The sequence below is a fragment of the Castor canadensis genome, chromosome 13, assembly GCF_047511655.1.
Source record: "Castor canadensis chromosome 13, mCasCan1.hap1v2, whole genome shotgun sequence".
Classification (NCBI taxonomy): Eukaryota; Metazoa; Chordata; class Mammalia; order Rodentia; family Castoridae; genus Castor; species Castor canadensis.
In genome coordinates, this window is record NC_133398.1 from 117,196,026 (window position 1) to 117,223,580 (window position 27,555).

General features: G+C 35.4%; 1 pseudogene; it reads left to right on the top strand.

The window, feature by feature from the left end:
- Positions 1-24,946: 24,946 nt before the first annotated feature.
- Positions 24,947-26,559, top strand: LOC141415507 (RNA-binding motif, single-stranded-interacting protein 1-like; annotated as a pseudogene).
- Positions 26,560-27,555: the final 996 nt, after the last annotated feature.

A 27,555-nucleotide genomic window follows, 5' to 3' on the forward strand; every position in this document is an offset into this window, starting at 1 on the left:
GTTAACTGTACTAAATGTGGATACGCAAAATTACAGGAGTATTTTCAAGTGGCTGTTGAATGCAGTGGTTATACACATCACTTGGAAAACAGAATTTCGAGGACACTTCAGTCATAACAAAGGCAGAGACAATCAAGTGGCCACAGTTTTCTATGCCAATATGGCCAGTACTTCTAAAGTTTATACAAAGGTAATTATGAAACTACAAGGAAACCCCATGTCAAAAAACATTTCACAACACGAATGATGTTAATATTAAAAGAAGAAGAGAACTATTTTCATCATACTTGCAGTTAAACTCAGGACCTTATACTTCCTATGTAGGTGCCCTTGACTCACCCTCCCAGCCACTTTTTGCTGATTAAGGTTGATATCACGTCTTCCTTGTATGTCACATTTTCTGTGATGTAGTGAGGTAGCTATTCCATTTACATGTTTCTGAATTATTTCCTTAATTTTTCATTTCCATGGTAATTCTATTTTTAGATGTTATTCATGTATACAAGACATTATATTATTCTTTCCAAATTAGTCATTGTTTACTTCTGCGTTCACAATATCCTTTTCATTATAAAAAATATTTCTCTCTATATATTTAATTATATTTTGTATATCTATATGCCCATATATTCAATTATTGTATATATCTACATACCTATTTCTATATAAATATCTCCTAGGTCAAATCTCTAATATGTGGAAGATTTTCTTATCTTTTCTAGGCTAATCTGGTCAGGGAAATATGTGTCCATCCATGCAGCTTTCATTGTGGTGGGCAACTTCAACAAAATTCTGCATTTTCCTGTTCATCATCCTAAGGACAATGTTGAATAGGAAGGGTTTGTAATTCTTTAAATTCTAGGTAAGATTGTTTCCATTTTCTTGGTAGTTATGGAATGTATGTTCATTTAGTAGATATAGGTCAATAGATTACAGAGGGATTGGCATCTTTCATTTATAATCATTCTGGTATTTGCCGGCATATCTGTATAGTGTCTTCTGGTGTTCTTCCTTGTTTTGTTCAATCAAACGTTATTTCTTGAACAGCAGTTTGTCTTAACTATGTGTCACCCTAAACATGATCCTTCCAAATGAGTTTTAGTCTTTTCTATCACAGTATATTTTACATCCAGATATGAGTATGCATACCTTAATGATTTGTATTAATGATTAATATCCTAGTCTGGGCTCATTGTGGTAATTGGCTCCCTTGGGTGTCTTTCTCCTTGTGATGTAAGAATACCCCTTAAAGTTTTTACATTTTACTCAGTTTCATTTGGCTAAGTTTCACTGATATATTTGACGTATTTTCACCTTTACCTTACTTTTTTCCATGTTTCATGGTTTTTTTAGAGTTTTCCTTATTTACAACTTGGAAATTCCAATACAATATTTCCAACTAGTATGATTGCTATCTGCAGGATTATTTTTGTCATTTAGGTTCGATGCAATATTTCTTTTTGGCAATTTACCCTCCTTGCTCTCAAATTTAAAAAGTTGTCATTGTGATACCAGAAAATATTTGAGTTCTCTTTTGTCTTGTTTACCTACCAGGTACACAGTTCAGAAGAGCCAGCCCAAACAACTTCAACAGTTTTTCCCCAAATTATTCCTTATTTCCTTTTCAAAATTCCGGGGTAATTTTGTGATTATCCTGGATTTGGAAATAATTTGGAGCATGTATCTGTATTGACATAGATGTGGAATCGTGAGTTCTAAATTTGTATTGTCTCATAGTTTTTCCAAATTTTTGTGATTTTGTTGTAGTATTTATAAACATGTGTGATTAGTTTATTTTCTTGCTTCGTAAAAAAAAACGATGAAGTTTTCCCTTTTATCTAATGTATACATTGATGCGTATTTATGGGTCACATACGTGAACATTTATTTTATACTATGTATTTATTTTTTAATTTCATTTTTGTTATCTATATATTTTTCCTAAATATTGGAGTGTAGCGTGATATGTTTCAAATTTCTATGTCCTTTCTTGAAAATCCTTACTTAGTTAAATTTCTCACTTCTGTTGCAGGCAATCTGTGAGCACTTTAAAATTCTTTCTCATTGTGACATCATAAAATTTTTCATGCTTCAATGTTCTGTTAGGAATTCTCATATACAGATTCGTTAACACCAAAGAAAAAGCACTCCAACAGTCTTCCTTTCCAATGTAATCCATTATTCATCACTCACTTTATACTTGTATGGCGGTCAGAGTTAATTCGGAACAATGAAAATATACGGGGCACACATAAATTTTGACATACTTTGCAGCCATGTTTATGCTCATTTCTGGATGGTGATTTCAATATGCAGCTTCTTAAAGATGATCTGTATTGGCAATCTACCTTTAATGGTTATTACCTCACCACTCTCATGCACAGTTCTCCATGCTCATTACTAAATATTTTACAAATTGTGTAGCTTAATATCGGAAGGCATTTTCTTCTTTTTGCCTGTACTTTTCTATCCCCGTTTAGGTGAACATTGAGATTATATCGAAGCCTGCAAAATGTCCTCAATTTTAGGGACTTCCTTCTGCGTTCCACAATTTGCTGAAATATTACTATTTCTTGGTTCTTTTCATATAAGCAAGCATGGATATGATGGCTGAAATGTTAATGTCTCTACTTATGCTTTGCTGTAAAATGTTGATGGAATTTTAATTACCTCATTTTCTTGCAGATAAATGGGTATATGACACCTAATTATGAGGTATTTGTTAATAATCATTCAGACATGTGACACTGAGGTTTTTCTTTATGCATTCTAACGTGTGTCACTTCCTTTCTAAAATCTAGTCAATATCGTCAAATTTACCCAGTTCCTGAGAATTACTTTCTTACTGGTATGTCTTCTTTGAAGTGCGTCCTTCTTACTAAAGTCACGTCATATCGCATTCTCTGGATATGTCTTGAGTCCTCGTTACCTGTATTTTTCTATTAATTTCTATTTTACTAATTTATTTCATATCCACATGTTCTTTATTAATAGTGTGAAAGTCCATATTTGAAAGCAAAATGCAGTTTTATTTCTTAAGGTGTTGTTCTAAGAGTAAAATATCCTTTGAAGTGGTAATCAGTAAGAAACAAAAACTGTTTAGTAAAAATTTCTTTTTGCCTACAAATTAAACTAAATCCTTCATTTTACTTCTGCTTGGAAGTTTATATAATACTCGAACATTTGATATTATGAGAGTATCTATGAGTCTTGTTACCAACAATTGACCTGTTTATTCCTGGCAGATTAAAGGCAATCTTTTACATTTTTCTGGTAGTAGTAAGATATGGAGATGTCTTATTATCTAATGGTTATTTATTAGTAACTCTATTTGGAAGAGAGGCTTTTTCGAAATCGAAAAAACCCACGTAAATACACTACAAACCGATATCTGTTCATTTCCGTTCATTTGAACAGACTACTATATTCAGATTTGTCCGTTTCTAAAAATGATGGGTAACAGCTTGTTTTTAGCTTGTCAATTCTTAGGAATGCAAATGAGGACTTTTATGAAACTGGCAACTTAACTCATTTTGCAGAGTTGTCACATAAGTTGTGCTTTTGGAAGTGAACCACTAGATTATATGTAAAGGTAAGAAACTGGCAGTTTCTATTTTCTGGAGTCCAGCATCAATTAAAAATGCTGTGGGAACCTTAAAAATGAAAAAATACCTAGTGCACATATGAAACATCGGGTTACTACTATATGTTAACTGTACTAAATGTGGATACGCAAAATTACAAGAGTATTTTCAAGTGGCTGTTGAATGCAGTGGTTATACACATCACTTGGAAAAACAGAATTTCGAGGACACTTCAGTCATAACAAAGGCAGAGACAATCAAGTGGCCACAGTTTTCTATGCCAATATGGCCAGTACTTCTAAAGTTTATACAAAGGTAATTATGAAACTACAAGGAAACCCCATGTCAAAAAACATTTCACAACACGAATGATGTTAATATTAAAAGAAGAAGAGAACTATTTTCATCATACTTGCAGTTAAACTCAGGACCTTATACTTCCTATGTAGGTGCCCTTGACTCACCCTCCCAGCCACTTTTTGCTGATTAAGGTTGATATCACGTCTTCCTTGTATGTCACATTTTCTGTGATGTAGTGAGGTAGCTATTCCATTTACATGTTTCTGAATTATTTCCTTAATTTTTCATTTCCATGGTAATTCTATTTTTAGAAGTTATTCATGTATACAAGACATTATATTATTCTTTCCAAATTAGTCATTGTTTACTTCTGCGTTCACAATATCCTTTTCATTATAAAAAATATTTCTCTCTATGTATTTCATTATATTTTGTATATCTATATGCACATATATTCAATTATTGTATATATCTACATACCTATTTCTATATAAATATCTCCTAGGTCAAATCTCTAATATGTGGAAGATTTTCTTATCTTTTCTAGGCTAATCTGGTCAGGGAAATATGTGTCCATCCATGCAGCTTTCATTGTGGTGGGCAACTTCAACAAAATTCTGCGTTTTCCTGTTCATCATCCTAAGGACAATGTTGAATTGGAAGGGTTTGTAATTCTTTAAATTCTAGGTAAGATTGTTTCCATTTTCTTGGTAGTTATGGAATGTATGTTCATTTAGTAGATATAGGTCAATAGATTACAGAGGGATTGGCATCTTTCATTTATAATCATTCTGGTATTTGCCGGCATATCTGTATAGTGTCTTCTGTTGTTCTTCCTTGTTTTGTTCAATCAAACGTTATTTCTTGAACAGCAGTTTGTCTTAACTATGTGTCACCCTAAACATGATCCTTCCAAATGAGTTTTAGTCTTTTCTATCACAGTATATTTTACATCCAGATATGAGTATGCATACCTTAATGATTTGTATTAATGATTAATATCCTAGTCTGGGCTCATTGTGGTAATTGGCTCCCTTGGGTGTCTTTCTCCTTGTGATGTAAGAATACCCCTTAAAGTTTTTAGATTTTACTCAGTTTCATTTGGCTAAGTTTCACTGATATATTTGACGTATTTTCACCTTTACCTTACTTTTTTCCATGTTTCATGGTTTTTTTAGAGTTTTCCTTATTTACAACTTGGAAATTCCAATACAATATTTCCAACTAGTATGATTGCTATCTGCAGGATTATTTTTGTCATTTAGGTTCGATGCAATATTTCTTTTTGGCAATTTACCCTCCTTGCTCTCAAATTTAAAAAGTTGTCATTGTGATACCAGAAAATATTTGAGTTCTCTTTTGTCTTGTTTACCTACCAGGTACACAGTTCAGAAGAGCCAGCCCAAACAACTTCAACAGTTTTTCCCCAAATTATTCCTTATTTCCTTTTCAAAATTCCGGGGTAATTTTGTGATTATCCTGGATTTGGAAATAATTTGGAGCATGTATCTGTATTGACATAGATGTGGAATCGTGAGTTCTAAATTTGTATTGTCTCATAGTTTTTCCAAATTTTTGTGATTTTGTTGTAGTATTTATAAACATGTGTGATTAGTTTATTTTCTTGCTTCGTAAAAAAAAACGATGAAGTTTTCCCTTTTATCTAATGTATACATTGATGCGTATTTATGGGTCACATACGTGAACATTTATTTTATACTATGTATTTATTTTTTAATTTCATTTTTGTTATCTATATATTTTTCCTAAATATTGGAGTGTAGCGTGATATGTTTCAAATTTCTATGTCCTTTCTTGAAAATCCTTACTTAGTTAAATTTCTCACTTCTGTTGCAGGCAATCTGTGAGCACTTTAAAATTCTTTCTCATTGTGACATCATAAAATTTTTCATGCTTCAATGTTCTGTTAGGAATTCTCATATACAGATTCGTTAACACCAAAGAAAAAGCACTCCAACAGTCTTCCTTTCCAATGTAATCCATTATTCATCACTCACTTTATACTTGTATGGCGGTCAGAGTTAATTCGGAACAATGAAAATATACGGGGCACACATAAATTTTGACATACTTTGCAGCCATGTTTATGCTCATTTCTGGATGGTGATTTCAATATGCAGCTTCTTAAAGATGATCTGTATTGGCAATCTACCTTTAATGGTTATTACCTCACCACTCTCATGCACAGTTCTCCATGCTCATTACTAAATATTTTACAAATTGTGTAGCTTAATATCGGAAGGCATTTTCTTCTTTTTGCCTGTACTTTTCTATCCCCGTTTAGGTGAACATTGAGATTATATCGAAGCCTGCAAAATGTCCTCAATTTTAGGGACTTCCTTCTGCGTTCCACAATTTGCTGAAATATTACTATTTCTTGGTTCTTTTCATATAAGCAAGCATGGATATGATGGCTGAAATGTTAATGTCTCTACTTATGCTTTGCTGTAAAATGTTGATGGAATTTTAATTACCTCATTTTCTTGCAGATAAATGGGTATATGACACCTAATTATGAGGTATTTGTTAATAATCATTCAGACATGTGACACTGAGGTTTTTCTTTATGCATTCTAACGTGTGTCACTTCCTTTCTAAAATCTAGTCAATATCGTCAAATTTACCCAGTTCCTGAGAATTACTTTCTTACTGGTATGTCTTCTTTGAAGTGCGTCCTTCTTACTAAAGTCACGTCATATCGCATTCTCTGGATATGTCTTGAGTCCTCGTTACCTGTATTTTTCTATTAATTTCTATTTTACTAATTTATTTCATATCCACATGTTCTTTATTAATAGTGTGAAAGTCCATATTTGAAAGCAAAATGCAGTTTTATTTCTTAAGGTGTTGTTCTAAGAGTAAAATATCCTTTGAAGTGGTAATCAGTAAGAAACAAAAACTGTTTAGTAAAAATTTCTTTTTGCCTACAAATTAAACTAAATCCTTCATTTTACTTCTGCTTGGAAGTTTATATAATACTCGAACATTTGATATTATGAGAGTATCTATGAGTCTTGTTACCAACAATTGACCTGTTTATTCCTGGCAGATTAAAGGCAATCTTTTACATTTTTCTGGTAGTAGTAAGATATGGAGATGTCTTATTATCTAATGGTTATTTATTAGTAACTCTATTTGGAAGAGAGGCTTTTTCGAAATCGAAAAAACCCACGTAAATACACTACAAACCGATATCTGTTCATTTCCGTTCATTTGAACAGACTACTATATTCAGATTTGTCCGTTTCTAAAAATGATGGGTAACAGCTTGTTTTTAGCTTGTCAATTCTTAGGAATGCAAATGAGGACTTTTATGAAACTGGCAACTTAACTCATTTTGCAGAGTTGTCACATAAGTTGTGCTTTTGGAAGTGAACCACTAGATTATATGTAAAGGTAAGAAACTGGCAGTTTCTATTTTCTGGAGTCCAGCATCAATTAAAAATGCTGTGGGAACCTTAAAAATGAAAAAATACCTAGTGCACATATGAAACATCGGGTTACTACTATATGTTAACTGTACTAAATGTGGATACGCAAAATTACAAGAGTATTTTCAAGTGGCTGTTGAATGCAGTGGTTATACACATCACTTGGAAAAACAGAATTTCGAGGACACTTCAGTCATAACAAAGGCAGAGACAATCAAGTGGCCACAGTTTTCTATGCCAATATGGCCAGTACTTCTAAAGTTTATACAAAGGTAATTATGAAACTACAAGGAAACCCCATGTCAAAAAACATTTCACAACACGAATGATGTTAATATTAAAAGAAGAAGAGAACTATTTTCATCATACTTGCAGTTAAACTCAGGACCTTATACTTCCTATGTAGGTGCCCTTGACTCACCCTCCCAGCCACTTTTTGCTGATTAAGGTTGATATCACGTCTTCCTTGTATGTCACATTTTCTGTGATGTAGTGAGGTAGCTATTCCATTTACATGTTTCTGAATTATTTCCTTAATTTTTCATTTCCATGGTAATTCTATTTTTAGAAGTTATTCATGTATACAAGACATTATATTATTCTTTCCAAATTAGTCATTGTTTACTTCTGCGTTCACAATATCCTTTTCATTATAAAAAATATTTCTCTCTATGTATTTCATTATATTTTGTATATCTATATGCACATATATTCAATTATTGTATATATCTACATACCTATTTCTATATAAATATCTCCTAGGTCAAATCTCTAATATGTGGAAGATTTTCTTATCTTTTCTAGGCTAATCTGGTCAGGGAAATATGTGTCCATCCATGCAGCTTTCATTGTGGTGGGCAACTTCAACAAAATTCTGCGTTTTCCTGTTCATCATCCTAAGGACAATGTTGAATTGGAAGGGTTTGTAATTCTTTAAATTCTAGGTAAGATTGTTTCCATTTTCTTGGTAGTTATGGAATGTATGTTCATTTAGTAGATATAGGTCAATAGATTACAGAGGGATTGGCATCTTTCATTTATAATCATTCTGGTATTTGCCGGCATATCTGTATAGTGTCTTCTGTTGTTCTTCCTTGTTTTGTTCAATCAAACGTTATTTCTTGAACAGCAGTTTGTCTTAACTATGTGTCACCCTAAACATGATCCTTCCAAATGAGTTTTAGTCTTTTCTATCACAGTATATTTTACATCCAGATATGAGTATGCATACCTTAATGATTTGTATTAATGATTAATATCCTAGTCTGGGCTCATTGTGGTAATTGGCTCCCTTGGGTGTCTTTCTCCTTGTGATGTAAGAATACCCCTTAAAGTTTTTAGATTTTACTCAGTTTCATTTGGCTAAGTTTCACTGATATATTTGACGTATTTTCACCTTTACCTTACTTTTTTCCATGTTTCATGGTTTTTTTAGAGTTTTCCTTATTTACAACTTGGAAATTCCAATACAATATTTCCAACTAGTATGATTGCTATCTGCAGGATTATTTTTGTCATTTATGTTCGATTCAATATTTCTCTTTGGCAATTTACCCTCCTTGCTCTCAAATTTAAAAAGTTGTCATTGTGATACCAGAAAATATTTGAGTTCTCTTTTGTCCTGTTTACCTACCAGGTACACAGTTCAGAAGAGCCAGCCCAAACAACTTCAACAGTTTTTCCCCAAATTATTCCTTATTTCCTTTTCAAAATTCCGGGGTAATTTTGTGATTATCCTGGATTTGGAAATAATTTGGAGCATGTATCTGTATTGACATAGATGTGGAGCGTGAGTTCTAAATTTGTATTGTCTCATAGTTTTTCCAAATTTTTGTGATTTTGTTGTAGTATTTATAAACATGTGTGATTAGTTTATTTTCTTGCTTCGTAAAAAAAAACGATGAAGTTTTCCCTTTTATCTAATGTATACATTGATGCGTATTTATGGGTCACATACGTGAACATTTATTTTATACTATGTATTTATTTTTTAATTTCATTTTTGTTATCTATATATTTTTCCTAAATATTGGAGTGTAGCGTGATAAGTTTCAATTTCTATGTCCTTTCTTGAAAATCCTTACTTAGTTAAATTTCTCACTTCTGTTGCAGGCAATCTGTGAGCACTTTAAAATTCTTTCCCATTGTGACATCATAAAATTTTTCATGCTTCAATGTTCTGTTAGGAATTCTCATATACAGATTCGTTAACACCGAAGAAAAAGCACTCCAACAGTCTTCCTTTCCAATGTAATCCATTATTCATCACTCACTTTATACTTGTATGGTGGTCAGAGTTAATTCGGAACAATTAAATTATACGGGGCACACATAAATTTTGACATACTTTGCAGTCATGTTTATGCTCATTTCTGGATGGTGATTTCAATATGCAGCTTCTTAAAGATGATCTGTATTGGCAATCTACCTTTAATGGTTATTACCTCACCACTCTCATGCACAGTTCTCCATGCTCATTACTAAATATTTTACAAATTGTGTAACTTAATATCGGAAGGCATTTTCTTCTATTAAGTTTAGTCTGCAGTGCACTTCCTCAGATATGAGTATAAGTACTCTTGCCTGCTTTAGGCATCCATTTGCTTGAAAGGTCACCTACCTCCCTCCTCTGACCCCATTCACTCTAAGTCAATGTTTATCTTTGTTGGAGAGATGTATTTCTCTTAATGAATAAATGCTTTTTAAACCAAGTTATTATTCTGTGTTATTTAATCAGAAAATGATGTCATTAACTTCATTGTTGTTCTCCAGCGAGAGCCCTGGGATTGCAATTTTAAAGAAGCTCTCAGGACAGCTTAAGTTCTGTGGAATAGCAGGTACCCTCCCATATCCCTGTTCAAAGGGCTGACACCAGCATGGTCACCCCTCGCCCCTCTCATACCAGTGACCTCCCTGGGGACAAAAATGGACCATCCAGGAGCTGTGCCCTTGGCTATTTTTCCAGTTTCCAAGGATCTGAAGAACCCAGTGGTTCCAGACTGGCCCAGGCTTAGGCCTCCACCCAGTGTGTGCAGCCACTGAGCTACCATTCAGAGACCATGAATTCAGTGAAATATTGGTGCCATTGAAGCAGAAAATGTCATGTCCTCAGGCAAAGAGCTGGTGGTGTGCCAGGCCAAAGATGGAATCATAGGTAAGACCTCTGTGGCCACATGTGCCAGCCCACAGGACCCACCCTTTGTCCCAGGTGAGGCACAGGGGACTTCTCACAGCTGCTACAGCCCTCCCAAGATCTGCATGCTTGTTGGAGAGTAAGATTTTTGCAATCAGCAGAAGTTTGGAGAGCAAGTCACCACAAATTAAAGTAAGAAAAGTGATACACAGTTTGTTCATAGATGAACAAACAGGATCAGGGATGGACTAAGTGGCAGAGGACTTTCCTAGCATGTATGAGGCCCTGAGTTTCATCCCTAGCACCATACAAGAACATTTGAGAGGTTTCAATCCACAGATCAGCAGAGCCATGTTGTCTTTGCCAAAAGGAGGTGGTGGGTGGATGCAGATCTCTGAGTGGTGGCTGTTAGAGGGTCTCAGGCTGCTGCTTGGGGTGTTACACCAAGTAGCAAAGTCCCTCACTGAAGTTCCTCCTACAGGCTTCCAGCTGCACTGGAAGTGGGAAATGAGGAACAGGGCACCAGGTAAGGACCTATGTGCCCATGGGGAAGAAAGAACCACTGAATCCAGAGGTAAAGGGGACAAATGGACCGCTTCTTGCATTCACCCAAGTCTGCATTACAAGGGGTTTCGGCCTAGTGTGGGCATGGTCCACTGAATCCCAGGGGTCTACTTGCCATGTTTGAGCAGAGATCTCCTGGGTTGCCTGTGGCTTAACTCCTGTTCAGAACATCCAGGGGGCTGTGCTCATTCACCCACATCCAGACACCTGGGAGACTCTGGAGAAGCAACCTGATGCCTCAATTCAGAACTTTATTGTCCTTGTCACTGTGCTTGGTATCCTTTGGATGTGGACAGGACTGCAGGCTCTAGTTGGACAACCCCCACCCCACATAAGCCCACTGGGCTTGCCCAAGCCTGCTGTGGCCCTGCTGCAGTCAAGCATTGCTCAGATGGCTCCTGGAGGTCATCCATGGCAAAGACTTGAGCTTTCCACTTGAGCCTCTTGAAAACCCCTGAAAGGTTTTCACCTGCTCTCTATTTTGAATTTTAACACCTCAATTTTTTTCTCCATAGGCTTCAATAGATGGGAAGAATATAATTTCCAGTACTTTAAGCATCACTTTTTGATTTTAAATTGTAAATAATACATAGTATAACACTTGCCATCTCCACCAGGCACAGTCCTGAGACACTGAACACAGCCACATTGCTATGGGAAAGAGATCTGGAACTTTCCACTTGCAAAATGGAACCACTGTTTAAACAAGTCTCCCTCCTTTCCAAGTATGCTACAACCCCCATTCTACTATCTGTAGGGACTGTAGCACCTTAGAGATCACTTGTAGTGGACTCACACAGTATTTGTTCTAGGTTTGGATTATTTCACTGAACACAGTGTGTTCTCAAGATTCATCCACATTGTAGCATGTGTCAGAATTTCCTTCCTTTTTAAGACTAAATAATATTTCCAGGTATGGGAAATATTTGCAGACACAATCTTTTAGTTGCTTCTTTCCCTTGACTTGTGTACCCTGTCACTTTTAAACATTTCTAATGAAATAAAAATCCCGTTTTGCTTCCCAAATAATCCTTCAGTGTTACTACTGATGAGTATGTAGTATTGTCATCATTTTGCTGTTTTTCTGATTCTTATTTTTCCTTGTTCCTTGTTGGCTAATTTTCCTTACTAGTGAGGTTTATTTTTTCCTGCATTTTCTAGGCAGCATCTACAATATTCATCCATGTGAGGAATTCAATCGGTTTTCTGCAGTGCTGGTTTGGTGGTCATGAATTCTTTGTTTTTCTTTATTGTAAAAGACTTTTTTATTTCTCCTTCAATCAAGTTTTGCCAGGTACACTAGACTACATTAATAGTTGCTTTCTTTCAGGATTGCGAATAAATCACTCCTTGCCCTCCTTGCATTTAGAATTTGTGCCAAGAAATCTGTTAATCTGATAAATTTGCTGTTATATGTGACTTGTTGCTTCTCTTTTGCAGCTATGGATGTTCTATGTTCTGTATATTTTGTGTTTTAGCTGTAACATGTTGTGGGGAATGTTTCTTTTTGCACCTGCCTATTTGCCATCTTAAAGACTTTAAGTGTATGCATCCATACCTCTCTCGAGATTGGGAAGTTTTCTGCTATTATGTCACTGAATGAATTATTGATACCTATAGTATGTATTTTCTCTTCTATACCTGTCTTTCAATGGTATCCTGGAGGGCTTACATGTTATATTTATGTTTTGTGTATATTTTTTGATGGTTTTTAATCTGATTCCTCAACTTTATTTTCAACTTTTCTTACTATGTATTTTCATCCTGCTTTACTCTTTTAGTAAAACTTTACATTGAGGTTTTTAGTTTGCATTCTAATCTAATCATTGATTAGTCTTGTCTTTTTTAATTCATTGTTTGAGATTTAATCTCCTTTACCATTCACTTCAGACCTTTATTGTGCAATTGTTGGTTTTTGGAGGAGAGAAAGTAATTTTTTTTCATGGAATTTGGGTTTTTCATCTGAGGAAAAGTTTTTTGTTTCAATCTCTGTCAATTTAATTAAAAATTTCTCATATATTATTAAAAGCTCCATACTGTCTGAGTCATGGTGTATTTTCTTGTCTCTATATTTAGGATGGTAGTGTGGCTTTGTAGTCAAGCATTCAACTTTAGTTCTTGAGATGTGGGGTGCCACACCCTACTCTACCCAGGGAGAGGAAGCTTAGCTGTTGGTAAATGCAGTTTGAGATTACACCCATTCCTAAGGAAGAACAGTTACTGCTTCTGCTCTTCAGTTGTGTAGGAGCAAAGATGAATGTATGTGATCTAGGAAGGGTCAAGGTCATAATAGTAGTAATGGGAAAGCAAAAGGGGTTTAACCATAATGAATATAGTAGGTGTATAATTTTATGTGGCAGAAAGGGGTGTTGTCTAAGGTTAATAGAAGGGTTAATGAGAAAGTAGAGTGAGATAGGTAGAAGAGGTCTAGTTAATATTGTGTGAGGAAGAAATGAGGAAGAGAAATGGGGAAAATTTAGCAGAGAGACAAACAAACACAAAACAAAACAACAAACAAAGAACCTGGCAATCTGTGTACCTGTGGAAACTATCAGTAACAAAGGATTGTGTTAGGTAAACAGAAGAAAACATGACAGCAGTTCTACTTATAGAGAAGAAGAGCATACAAGTGGGAATGGTTAATATGAAATGAATGTATATATGATTTAAGATTGCTGCTGAAGGGACAAGGAAGTCTGCTGTCTGTTCTTTCTTACTGGTTTCTCTGCAACTGTACAGTCTGGGCACTCCTTTTCCTAGGTAGGGTCTGTATACCAGATGTGGGGGGTTATGGGCTTCTTCAGTGTCTGTGTGTGGAGAGCAGCACTGGTGGAGCACATCACAGGAGATTCTGGGTACAGCAGGGGGCCAGGCACAGTGGGCTGTGCCTTCTTGGCCAGCATCATGCTGTTGGCATGGCAGGGGATTGTGCATCAGGCTTCATGGGTTGTGTATTTTGGGCATTGGGCTGGTGATTCTGGATCTGCAGCCTGTGGATACTCACTGCCCTGATTACCTTCTGCCTCTGGGTTGTTGATTCCTTGCAGTTCTGTAGGGAATGCTGCACAAGGATTACTGTTCAGTAAGGTGCACCTGCAAGGAAGAATGCCTATGGTGTCACTATGTTGCCTTGGTCCCTGTGTTCTATAGTTTTCACTGTAGCAGTTATTCATATCAATAGTTTTGCTTTATTCAAATGTATTTTATTTTTGCGTGTTTGTGTGGCTATTGCAAATGAGTTTGCTTGCCTGATATTATTATCACCATTCAATATTGATGTATAAAAAATTCACTGCTTAATTTATCAGTTCTAAGAATCTTTTAATGGAGTCTGTAGAAGTTTCACATTTCTACAAATGTGGAAGATTTGATTTCTTCCTTTCTTGTTTTATGCCTTTACTTTCCTTCACTTACCTATTTGCTCTCAGTACAATTTCTAATATAATATTGCAGAAGAGTGAGAGGATAGAACAGGGAAAATGAGGCATGTGAAAAATAAGCAAAGAACTCAATGGTAAGCTTTGTATTTGTAATTATCTTTACTGAAATCCCACACACTGTTTTGTCTGCTATAAGCCTTATACATGACATCAACAAGTTACAGGACCTAGGAAAAAGAAGATAGGAAGAACATTAGCTCCCTTCCTTTGACCTTACCTACTTGCCCAACTAATTAGCATGCTCTGAGAATGATCAAAGACATCTTAGAGAAAAACACACTGGGAGAAAAAAACATCTGGGAAAAAACTCCTGTGGGTCCAAAGATATTTATAAGGAAATTACTTATCAGAAAAATGGCCACCTTTCTTGAAGGGAACATCTGGCATGCCCATTCTTTTTTTAAAGAATGCACACACACCCATGTCATTATGTACCAAAATTTAATAAATAGGCCAACTTAAAAAGTTTCAGCCTTATTGCTAAAACAGTGTGACAGTAAGGTAGACAAAATACACTATGTGTCTAGAACAAAGGGGAGTGTTTATCCAAGGGGAAACCAAGCTTGCAGGCAGTGGAAGTTCTGGGGCCTGATTTTCTGCATGGGTTTCAGGGAACATAGTTCAGTGGTGCTGCAGCTGGCTCAGGAGAAACCAAGCATGCTGATAGTGGGAGTTCTGGGAACTGATTTCCCTCCCAAGCTTCAGGAAGCACAGTCCAGTGGTTCTGCTTCTGGGGCAACCAAACCTGCTGGCTTGTGCCTTATTTTACCTGTGGACCAGTGAGATTCTCAGATCCTGCTTATCAAGGGCACTGGTTTCCCTGACATTTCAAGGTGAAGGTAGTGGGTCCTGTAGTAGGGGTAGTGTGGAGCTCCATGTTCCTCTGTGTACCAGGAAGCAGGACTTTCTGCTGAGCACTGAATAATGGAGGCAAGAGCCATGTGGTATCTTCAGGGGTGAGGGATCACGAGTTTGAACTTCAAGTCATTCTTCCCCTTCTTCCTGTGGTTAGTTGCTTCTCTATTTGTGGATTTGGAATGGGCTTTGCTGCTTGCAAATTATGGGATCCAGTCAGTGCCTTTTGTGATCCTTTGATCTTCCTTTTGCAGGATAGTTAGTTACTGCTTGGTTATAAAGATGTCAGCAATCTGCCATCTTACCCCCCCACCCCCACCCTAGGAAAGCATAATTCTAACACCAGAAATTTTGTTTTGCCTTAAAACTTACTCACAAAAGATTTGATATGTTATATGATATCAGTGGAAAAATACCATTATAACACATTAAATTCTAAAGTACATTAGAATAAAACTGAAAAGTCTATTTTTTAATATGATTTATTTGACTTTTTGACATGTTTTAGTATATGTTAGATTTTAAGGAGTTTTTATTGTCATAGTTCCATATATGCTAGATTGTATGTTGCTTAGATTCATCCCTCCATCATTCTCCCTCATTACCCACCCCTCCTATTTGAAACAATTTCATTCTTTTATTTGCATACAGGCATATAAAATTCATGCACCATACTCACCTGTCTTTCCTCCTCAAGTAAACCTCACAACTCTCACTAGTATCCAACCCTAACAGGACTTATTTGACATTACTAACCTTAATATTTTAAGTGTATACTCATTTTAATAGGGTTTCACCATGGTATTACAACCGGGAATACATTATATTTTAATTAGATTAAACTCCTCTATTACTCTCCCTTAACCTTTTCCCAAACCCCATGTTAATCAACAGCTTTCAGTGTGTTTTGTTATACCGACTTACAACACAAGTGCAAGTTAGTTTATTGAAATTCATGAGGACAAGTACAAAATATTTACACTCAATAAGCACAGAGATATTTCAAAATTATTGAACTGTACAACTGTTTTGTCAAGAGTTGTGCATTTTTCATTGCAATGGAAATATTAATGTCATTGAAATCTATAAAAATTACAAGTGATTGTTTAAATTAGTCATCTAGAATATTTATTATGCATTTCATTCAATGAGTATTTATTAACTATTAGGTGGTAAATATTTATAGCAATTTTTCTCTACACTCCAATATATAATTTCAACCTAGTCAGAATATTACATCTCTGAAATATCAAAAGTGCATCCCACTATTGTATATTCCCACTTTTATAAACTACACTATATACTGAAGATCATGGAAACAATCCAGTGTATGTGGGGAATATTCATTCATGTAGATTCAGCATGTGAATACATGTTTCATTTTAGGTAAAGTGTCATATTACAACAATCTTTATATTGAATTTGAATTATACTTCTTATATAAGGGTAATAAGTAGTTTTTCATTGAATGATTGCATATAATTTTTATATCTTTAAGTAATTTATATGAACATCAAATAAACTTATTTTTATTTCTTCATTTTAGCTTCTAATTTGTATAGGCAGTATGTTTCACATGGCAGTGATATGAATTATGACCACAATAACTATAATTCAGGAAGGAAATGAGGAAAAAATGTGTTGGAATGAAGGATGCTGGGTGCAGAAGTATACTAATAAATTATTTTAATACACTGTGTGGTTGAATGTATTCCCCAAATTTCTTGAGTTGCCCACAATGTAATAGTAATGAGAGCTATGACCTGATAAAAATGAGTGGATAATGAGTGTTCTGTCTTTATTAATGTAGTAGATCTGTTTGAAATGGTGATAATTTAATGTTTATTAGATATTACACTACAATAATTAATATTATTAAGGGAATAATAATAATTATTAATTAATTAATTAATTAAGGGAAGCTTATTTTGTTCTTGCTTCAGGTACAATGGTCAACGGTGTATTTACAAAATATTTTCCTTCATGGTCTATAAAATAAATTTCCCCTGAAATACTATCTCCCCTGAAGGAATATAAATGGCTTGCTTTTCCTTCTTTGAGCTTTCAATATTTAACCTTATTTTGTTTCAGAGTCACATTTATGGTATATGTTTTTATGACAAATTTGAACTTGTTATTGTGAGGATATTGGTGTTTTAAGCAATATATTTTTTATTCTCAGTTGTTAGTCCAGATATTTATGCATTGTTCACTTTCTAACAAATTCTGTTGTGCTGAGCTGTGAAAATGATCTGGTGTAATTAGATTAGTAGGTTTTGCAAATTAAATCTAGATAGATTTTAGCTGAGTCAGGAACTTCATAAGTTTGAGGTCAGACTGGAAAATAGAGCAAGACTCTCTAAAAGAAGAAATAAAGATACTTTTATGAGAAATAACAATGTTTCAGCCATAAAAAAATAGGGGAAAGTTTACTAAAAAGCAAGAAGCTGACTAAAAATGAATATAAATATTTGGCATTGGTGTGTGTGTGTGTGTGTGTGTGTGTAGGTGTGTGTGTGTGTGTACACATAAAACAACTAGTGAAAAAAACATAAAAGAAATTTGAGCTGAAAAATTATTAAATGTGACAAATTGCTAAATAATACAGTTAAGATGATTTTTCAGGATATGCATTTAAAATAAACAACAATTGTTTCTGGAAAATAGAAATATAATATACATGAGTTGAACTGTTCTTTGACAAATCCATGTGAGTTAACAGTATGAACTTCTGCACATATCTCACTTTGGTGGTTCTGTGACAAGCCCTGCATGGCCAGCTCAAAGGCAGAACCATGGAGAACAAAGGAAAGGGCTATAATACTGTTGCCTCCATATTTTCATGGGAATAGGATCATTGTTAGAGAGCCAGCAATACAGAAAAAGAGCTGGATAGAGAGTGGAGAGAACTTCATGGGATCAACTAGTGTTCCCATTTCCTCTCTGACCATGCGGAAAACAAGTAGAAAGCATGGTTCTCAATACATTTTCATGTGTCACTCATGATGTATGAGCACAGTTTAGAGAACTGTAACTGCTGATTCACACTGCCTTCCTGATCACAGGCAAATTTTCTTTTTGTCATTTACAATTTAAGACATATTTAGAAAGGGATTCTGTCTCTCATATTCTTCTCAGTTTTGCCAAATTTACCCAGTATTATATCATTTTACAGCATAGTCTATTTGTGTGATTCTTATGTTCTTTAATCATATTGAATTTACAAAGAAAATAGAAAAATCACTGCAGTTCACTAATATGAAGCAACTGTCAAGAGGTTCAGCCATTACTCTACTTGTACAGGAGCACATTAAATGTGGTGTAACCAGTTATTATGATGTGGTGATGATTTTACTTATGCATGTATTCTTAAAATGGAACCAAGGGAATGGCTGAAGTTTTTAAAATTAAACAACAACCAATACAGAGAGTGGTTATTACTTAAGATGGGCTGGAGAACAGAAATTCAATTGTAAGTATATTATAATTGGGATGAATATCACATGTTCATGTTGCCATGTGAAGTGTGTGAATGAATTTGTCTCTGAAGTCGCTAGAGTTTAGATAGTCTTTCAAACAGTTTTGATGGGCTTACTCAGAGAGTGATGATAGATAGAGAACAGATCAAAATGATTTACATTACAGGACTTCAATTTCAATAGGTAGAGGACATTAGCTGAAACAAACCAGAGATATGGTTAAAACTCTTGCAATGATATAGGAAAATAGAAGAATAAAATAATATAGAACACAAATAAAAGTTTTTATTTTATTTAACAAAATACAAAGAATGAGCAACTTAGCAAATGCTGCTGACATATCAATAAATTTAGGATCAAAATCTTGGCCACTGTGTGTACCAATGTGAGGATATTTGACGACTGCAAAAAACCAGCTGAGGTACAGGATGTGGCTGACAGATCTAATGGACTGGGATTAACAGAGACTGGAATTGGAGGAATCCAGGTTGCATATGTACACTGCACTTTTGAAAGTTATTTCTGTAAAGGAAGAATGACACATAAGAAAGACGATGGATAACAGAACTGGGAGGTTGAGAGAAAATCAATCTTTTTGGAAGAAAGGTAGTCTGGGAGATCTCCCTGGGCTGGTGACTCAAGCAAGGGCACAAGTGGCCTTGCCGAGCCCAGAAAGGCTATAATGATAACATTTCACATCCCTTTTGTGGAACAGTTCTCAGTTTGTTTCTCAGTTTGTTCATTGAGCATAAAACCATTACCTCAAATGCAAATGGTGTCAGATGCTTAGTAATTGCACAATAAATGTTTTTTAAACAAAATAACAGAAATAAGATGCAGGGTTAGCACATTAGCAGCATGCTGGGAATGGGTGAGGATGCAGTGTTCCTGGAAAGTGTCTTCCCAGAACCTCTGTGTCATCAGGGAAGCAGGAACCCAGGAGCCACTGAACAACAGAACTGTAGGAGGCATTGTAAAGGGTCAGGAGAGACAAGTTAGAAACAGTAGATACATATATGTATGTGTGTGTGTGTGTATATATATATATATATATATATATATATATATATTTCCTCCATAAAACATTCAACAACTTATATTGTCAAGCCAGAAAAAAATAAAACATATTGAAGAAATTGACCATGAAAATTTGAAAATTGCATTTTATTTAATTAAATTAAAGATAATTAAACATTTTTGTTTATAATTAGAATACAGTTGTTAGGGCTCTTATAGTAGATACACTTTTTAAAAATTAAGTATAAACCCTTATATATGATTTGAGTATTCCCTTTAACATTTATGAAATTATAAATTAAACTTTAAAAATGTCAATGTATTTATCATACAAATAGCAAAAGTTCTATTATATTGTAGTTGTGATCAACATTTTCACACTTCATCCTCAAAAGTACTTTCTGTTCTGAAAATGGGCACTGAGGCTTAGGATGCTACAATAACTTTCTGATTATTGACTAATAGACAGAAATGTTTAAATCTGAACATATCAGGGAACAGTAAAGTTCCAGATAATTGACTTTGAAAACAATATTAACATTCTTCAGTAACTGTAAATAAATTAGGAAGTTCAAATATATGCTGAACTTATGTCATGTAATTGTATAACTAAATACAATTTGAAAAAGTACATTCAAAACTTAGGTATGGACCCCATCATTTTTGTCTGCCAATACCAAAGCCCATCTCAGGAATTTAGCTGAAAAAATTTCCATTATTATGCTGAGTTTTCATTTTATGTTTCTTTTATCTAACAATTAACACAAATTTCAATATCAGATTAGCTACATTTTTCTGATGCATAGGATTTCCAAGCTCAAAGTTAAAACTAAAATATTGGGTGTAGGTTAGAGAATGAAAAAAACAAAACATCAGATTACATGTTTAAAAGTATATTGCATGCATTATTCCGAAATACAAAATACTAAATATTCATAAATATTCAGAACCTTTTCCCAACAACAAATGGTAACATTTTATATTTTTTCACTAGGTGATTAGATTGTCTACCTGTTACCATCAAAATTGCATTCATAGATGTGTTTTATGGCCCAGGCTTTCTTTCATTGCCTTGTATTTCTTAACTGTAAGATAATTGGATATCGTAGATTTCTAAAGCAGTTGGGATTACCAATTAACATTATGAAGCATGCTATTTTATGTACTCATCAAAATAAATTGTTGTTTAGCTAAGATTCAGCTGCTGATTTAACATGTACAAAGCCCTTTTCCAGTAATGTGGAATATTTAAGACTAAATATGTTTTATAATCAAGGAAATTATGAAAGTTTTTTTTTCAATGAGACTCAGGTACCTTTTTAAAATATTATTTCATTGCTTTGCTGGGTTGGGAGGCATATTGTGGCATTTACAAAGGTTCTTGCAATGTATCAAAATATCACAATTGAAATCACCCCCTGTACCATTCCCTTAATCCTCACTCCCACCACTTCAAGGGAAGACACTGATAATAACTTCTCCAGAACCCTCAAAGAACAGGGATGGTAATAATGATCAACCAGGCCCCACTTGACTCCTGTAACACACCTGTGACAAGTACACTTTAATTATGTATACTTTTGATCCCTGCCCTGATTCTTTGTATATTTAAAGCTAAAGCTCATGTCTTTATACCAGACACGACCAAAGACAGTCTGAAGTGTTGATTTTGCCTCTGCCCCTGGCATTTCCTTTAACATTTTAATAAGCCTGCTTTCTCTGTCCTTTGCCACAGCTCTTTATTTGACAGATAGAGGTGAGTGGCCAGACATGGCATGTGGAATGCCAGGAGTTTGGGCCTGAGTCAAAAATTCCAGTTTTACTCCTAGCCAAGGAGACCAGAACACCCTTCATGTTTTGATATCCAAACTCCAAATGGGTCCACTCTTCAGCAGCTAAGTGAACAATGGCCCATAGAATCAGTGTGGACCCAGGAAACTAGCTGAAGTACAGACTCACATTCACAGATTCAGTTCTTCTTAGGTAGGAATTGTGAGCTGCACTACAGAGTGCACATCAAGTGTTAGTCATTGGGGGAGCTAGTGAGAGGGGAGAGAGCAGACCTTAGTGAAATGAGAGGGGTTAGTGCTATGACAGAGAAATGTGAGGCCAAGGGGTACAGAATCAGCCAGAGCCCTGTGCCTTGCCCATCAGTGCATTCTGCTTGGCTTGACAGTTTGTGCACTCTCAGAAAATCAAAGAGACATTTCAGGAGTTTCCCATGCTGAACCCATACTGCACCTCAAGGGGGAGCAATACAGCCTGGGGACTTTAGGAGCAGTGTGGAGTTGTGTCCTGCATTCTTCACATCAGTGAGCCTGCATGTGGCAAAACACAGATGGGATTTCAGCTCAGAGAAAGCTAGATCAGAGCGCAGTCTCCCAACAGCCCTTCTGATCTTAGCTTTTTGAAATTCAGAGACTAAAACAGCTGTCCCCTGCCCCTCATTCCAAGTGAAAAGCCTGAGGAGAAAAGTCCATTGCTCTCCTTAGCAAGGAAGAAATGTTGACCTGTTTGTTACTTTCTTTCAATTTTGTCTGCTTTATCCATCTCTGTACTTATTTTCTTATGCTTTTCCTCACTATTATTTCCTATAACTTCTTCCCATATACTGGTCTTCTATTGTTATCCTGCTTCTTCTCTTTTTCCTTTTCCCACCACTATTTCATCAATTATTAATACCTTTATCTTTAATAACTTTTTATCTCCTACTTAATCCCAAAAGTGTCAAAATTTCTTTCTTTCCCCCTTTTAGGGCAGGTGTTGCTGATATTTACAACTATGTTTTTTTACTTCATTTTAATATTGGTTTATTTTCAGATTGTTTTTTTAGCTGCTGATTGATTACTATTCTATGAATAGTAATAGGAATCATAACTCTAAGATTATAACCTCAACAGAAGGCTGCTCACTGAGAAAACCCCAGATGTGCAACTCACAATGTAGAAATACAATAATTTATGGAAAAGCAGGGCAATTTGATTCTTTAAAAATGCCTGTAACTCCATAATAACCAAATCCAAAATATACTGAAATGGTTGAAATGCCAATTAATTCAAAATCTAGGTTAAAAACGATCACTGATCTTGAAGAGTATTCAAACAAACAGATGAATAAAGTAAGAACATCAATCCTGGTCCTGGAAGAGAAGTGAGCAATGGAGATGATATATTCAGCAAGGAAACTGAAAATCTGAGAACATAAAAAATTGCAAACAAAACACTTCTCTCCAGGACTAAATGCCTTCACTGTTGATCTCTATCAAACTTGTATAGAAGGACTTATGCCAATTCTTCTCAAGTTGTTCAAAAAATTGAAATGAATGAACATTTCCAAATTAACTATTGGAGGCCATTATTATCCTCATACCAAAAGCAGATAAGGACATAAGAAACACAAAAATAAGAAAACTATGATTCAATATTCTTGATAAACATGGATGTAAAAATTTTCAATGAAAGATTAGCAAATCAAATCAAATGACACATCACGAAGATCACCCACCATGGTCAAGTAGGATTTATCCCAGTGTGAATGCATGATTCAACATATACAAATCAGTAAATATAATATAACAACAGAATGAGGACTATTTTTTGATGTGATCATCTCAATGTATTCAGGAGAAGCAATTGGTAAAATTCAACATTCCTTTATCATGAAACCCTGAAAGAGAAATTAGCTAAGAAGTTTAAAACATAAAGATAAGGAAGGCTATATGTAAAATACCCACAGCACATATTATTCCAAATGAGGGAAAATGAAGACATTTCCTCTAAGATCTGGAACAAGGCAGGATTGTCCACTCTCATCACTCTTATTCCATATAGTACTGAAAGATTTAGCCAAAGCTATTAGGCAAGATATAGCACTAAAGCATATTCAAATAATTAGGGAGTAAATCAAAATTTCCCTGTTTACAAATGATATAATACTTTATAGGCAAAAGCCTACAGACTCCACCCAACATCTATATTAACTTACAAATGAATTCAGCTAGGTTTCAGGCTACAAAACCAACACAAAAAATGTACAATTTTTGTAAAATTATGAGTGACTACAAAAGAAATCATGCAAGCTATTTAATTCACAAAAGCTACAAAAATCCATAGTGATAAATTTATCCAAGAAATTCCCAAATTTGTACAGTGAAAATGACAAAACACTGATGAAAGAAATTGAGGAAGACACAAATATATTGGTAAGACCACTTAGGTTCATGTATTGGAAGAATTAATATTATGAAAGCGTACATGCTACGTGAAGCAAATTATAGATTCAACACAGCCTCCATGTAAATACCATGATATAGTTTACAAACCTAGAAAAAATAATTCTGCAATTGATGTAGAAGCACAAAAGACCCCAAATAATCAAAGCAAACATAAAGAAAATAACAAACTTAGTGGCATCACACTGACTGATTTCAAGACATATATCAGAGCCATAACAACAAAAATAAAGCACAGTGCTGGCAGAAAAACAGACAGAGACCTGTGGAACAAAACAGAGCTCTGAGAAATAAACACCCATCTACATCCAAATGAGTTTCAACAAAGGCACTACAAGAACACATTGGTGCAAAGACAGCCTCTTCAATAAACAGTGCTGGAAAACTCGATGTCCACAGTCAGAAGACTGAAATATGACATCTGTTTCTCACCGTGTTCAGAAATCAACTCAAAATACATTAAAGAGCTGATGTACAAGTTGATACTACGAAACTACTAGAATACATGGGAGAAATATCAAGATATCAGTAAGGGCAATGAAATTTTTGATATGACCCCAAAAGTGCAAGAAACAAAGAATATAAAGAAAATGGATTTCATCAAAGTAGAAAGCCTTTTTTTGTTTTTTGGTGGTACTGGAGTTTGAACTCAAAACCTCATGTTTGCTAGGCAGGCATTCTACCACTTGAGTCTCTTCCAGCTGTCCCTAATGTAGAAAGTTTTTACGTCAAAGGAGACTATCAAGAAGAAACAGTCCTGACCTTTCTCATAAAACTCCTCCACACATTCATTTGCTGACAGAGAATCTGCTAGCCTTGCAAAGCCAAATTAGCTCAAAGAAAGAAAATGTGTAGGAGTAAATCCAGTCTGCAGTGTCTGGGGCTTTGGCAATGGTGCTGTGTGACATAGCAGATATTAGAGCACTGAAGGCATCTATGGTAATGAAAAATAGAAGAAAAAGAAAGAAAGTGGAGACCGTGAGAGGTGGGGATACTGCGGCTCTGCTCCTGGGCTGCAGCCAGGAGAGTCAGCAGTGCCTATTCAGCTCTAAACTCCATCTGTTCCACACATCAGGCGGCCACTGAATCACTCCAGGGTAGCGCAACACACTTTTAGGCCCAGCCCACCCCAAGTCCGCAGCCCCTGAAAGAAGAGGGAGTTCCCAAAGTGTAACAGCCCTTGCCTGCCTACTGCACCTGCTGAGATGATCTTCCCCAGCTGCAAGTGCAGGACACCATACCTCAAGTAGCAGTCTCTGGTCCCACCGCACCATACAGCCTGTCCTAGTCCCAGCTCCACCAGGAGTAACAAAATAGCAACAGTAGCAATTCAGGATGGGATCAACTAAGCAAAACAATCCTCTACATCCGAGGTATACAGACCAGCATCTGGTGAAGCTCTGTCAACCATATGGCAAAATTGTCCCCACAAAGGCAATTTTGGATAAGACAACAAAAAAATGTAAACGTTATCCTGCAGAAACTTAGAAAGCTGTGTCAGACCTGAAGGCCAGTGGAGTTCAATCTTAAATGGCAACCAACCATAACAAGATCCTACCAACCTATATATTTCTAAGTTGGCACCATTCATGGATGAGCAAGAACGTGAAACTATGCTTAAAGCCTTCAGACAAGTTATTTCTGCAAAGATACTGCGTGATTACAGTGGCACAATCATGGTGTTGGCTTTGCCAGGGTGGAATCAACTGAAAAATTGGTAGCTGTAATTGGTCATTTTAGTGGAAAATTGGCTAAGACCCAGCAGGAGTTTCTCCTCCTACAGAACCTTTATTGTACAAGTTTGCAGATGGAGGACAGAACAGACAGGATCCAAGCACATATGCCCCTAATTGAAGACTTAGTATAGAGGAGAGCCTGAATTGACATTTATGATCCATTCTGCTGTACAGAACAGATTTTATCCTTATCATAAAGAATTGCTAAAAATCAAATGATCACTCAAACTTCTCTTACATTCCATATTGCATCTTCTGCATCTGCCTACCATGTGCAAAGTCCTTCTTGGATGCAGCATGAGCTGTATATCCTACAGCACCCTGGTTCCCTATTAATTCCTTCAGTGGAACACACCAAATCACTACAACAAACATCTATATTAGCCCCCTGGCTCAGCAGATGATTCATCTTTCACTGGGCAGCAGGGGAACATACATGACTACAACATCAGTGACGCAGGATGCCTACTTGCCACAGTACACACATGCAAACAACAGCAGTTCCTGTTGAGGAAGCAAGTGGTCAGCAGCCGGGGGTTGTAAAGACATCTAATGACCATTATCCATATACCTTTCAATCTAATAAGTAACTGTGAGGTGTACAGAAGGGTGTTTTTAAATGGAGAAGGGTGTGAAGGCTGAGCAATCATGGATGGTGTTTTAGGAAATTATTGACAGTTTTGCACACTCTCTTGAAAACGTTATTTGTAATAAAGTCAACTAAAACTATTTTTGCTGTAAGTTCTATAAGGTTCATAAAACCTTTAAATTCATCTAGTAGCTCTTCCCTTGAACAGGTTTATTTTATTAAAAAAACAAATAAACAAAAACACCAAAATATTTTTATCAAATGTTATAATGAAAAAATAGAAAAAAAAGAAAATTTCAATTTTCTGGGTATGCACATAGACCACATAGACTTATCCAAGTGCATGACGAGATTTTTACATTGGTGTTCATTTTATGTTCAAAATGATTGGCTGCTAGCTCTCTCTCTCTCTCTCAAATAAATTTGAAAAATAAGAGTCTGCACTTTTACTGGTAACTTCATAAATGACTGAAAAGCCAGTTACAAGTAGCTACACTTAGTCTCAGCATCTTATCTTCTGTGCTCTTTATTTTTGATAGATCAGTTTGCAGTTAGGGAGAATGTGTCCTTTTCATAACTTTGCATCATTTAGGTTTTGTAATTTTAATTGATGTATGGATACATACAGATAAACAAAAAGGCATTAAGGAAGATTTGCATCCAAGCAGGGCCACAATTTTACATCATCACTACAAGTGTTCAAGTTTAAAGAAAATCTGTTTTGAAATTATGAAATTCCTGACTCATAAATACACAGTTATTTCTACTTTAGTTCTTATGAGATAATTCACTGTATGCAGAAAAAGACATAAGTCAACAAAAAGAAACATAGACATTAATTCAGTGGGATACATTTAGCTTTTTAGTCTGGGGCCTAAAATAAAGAGCAACTAAAAGATTGGGCTCTCAGATAAGTGATATGGAAAATTTCAAAGGTGCGGTTGTGTGTCCCTGCCTGAGAGAGATTATCTAATATGGGAGACCTGCAAAGGGACTGAAAAGACAGAAAACTCTGGCTAGGGGATGTCAGGATGTCATGAAGTCTTTTGTAAATAGTCTAAAAATTTTGACACAATCGATGGACAAACAGAGCAGCAATGTTGGCAAGAATGGGAGTAAGAGATATTCATCTGGCTTTCTGCTCTGATGAATGTCCATCATGTCAGCCACACAGA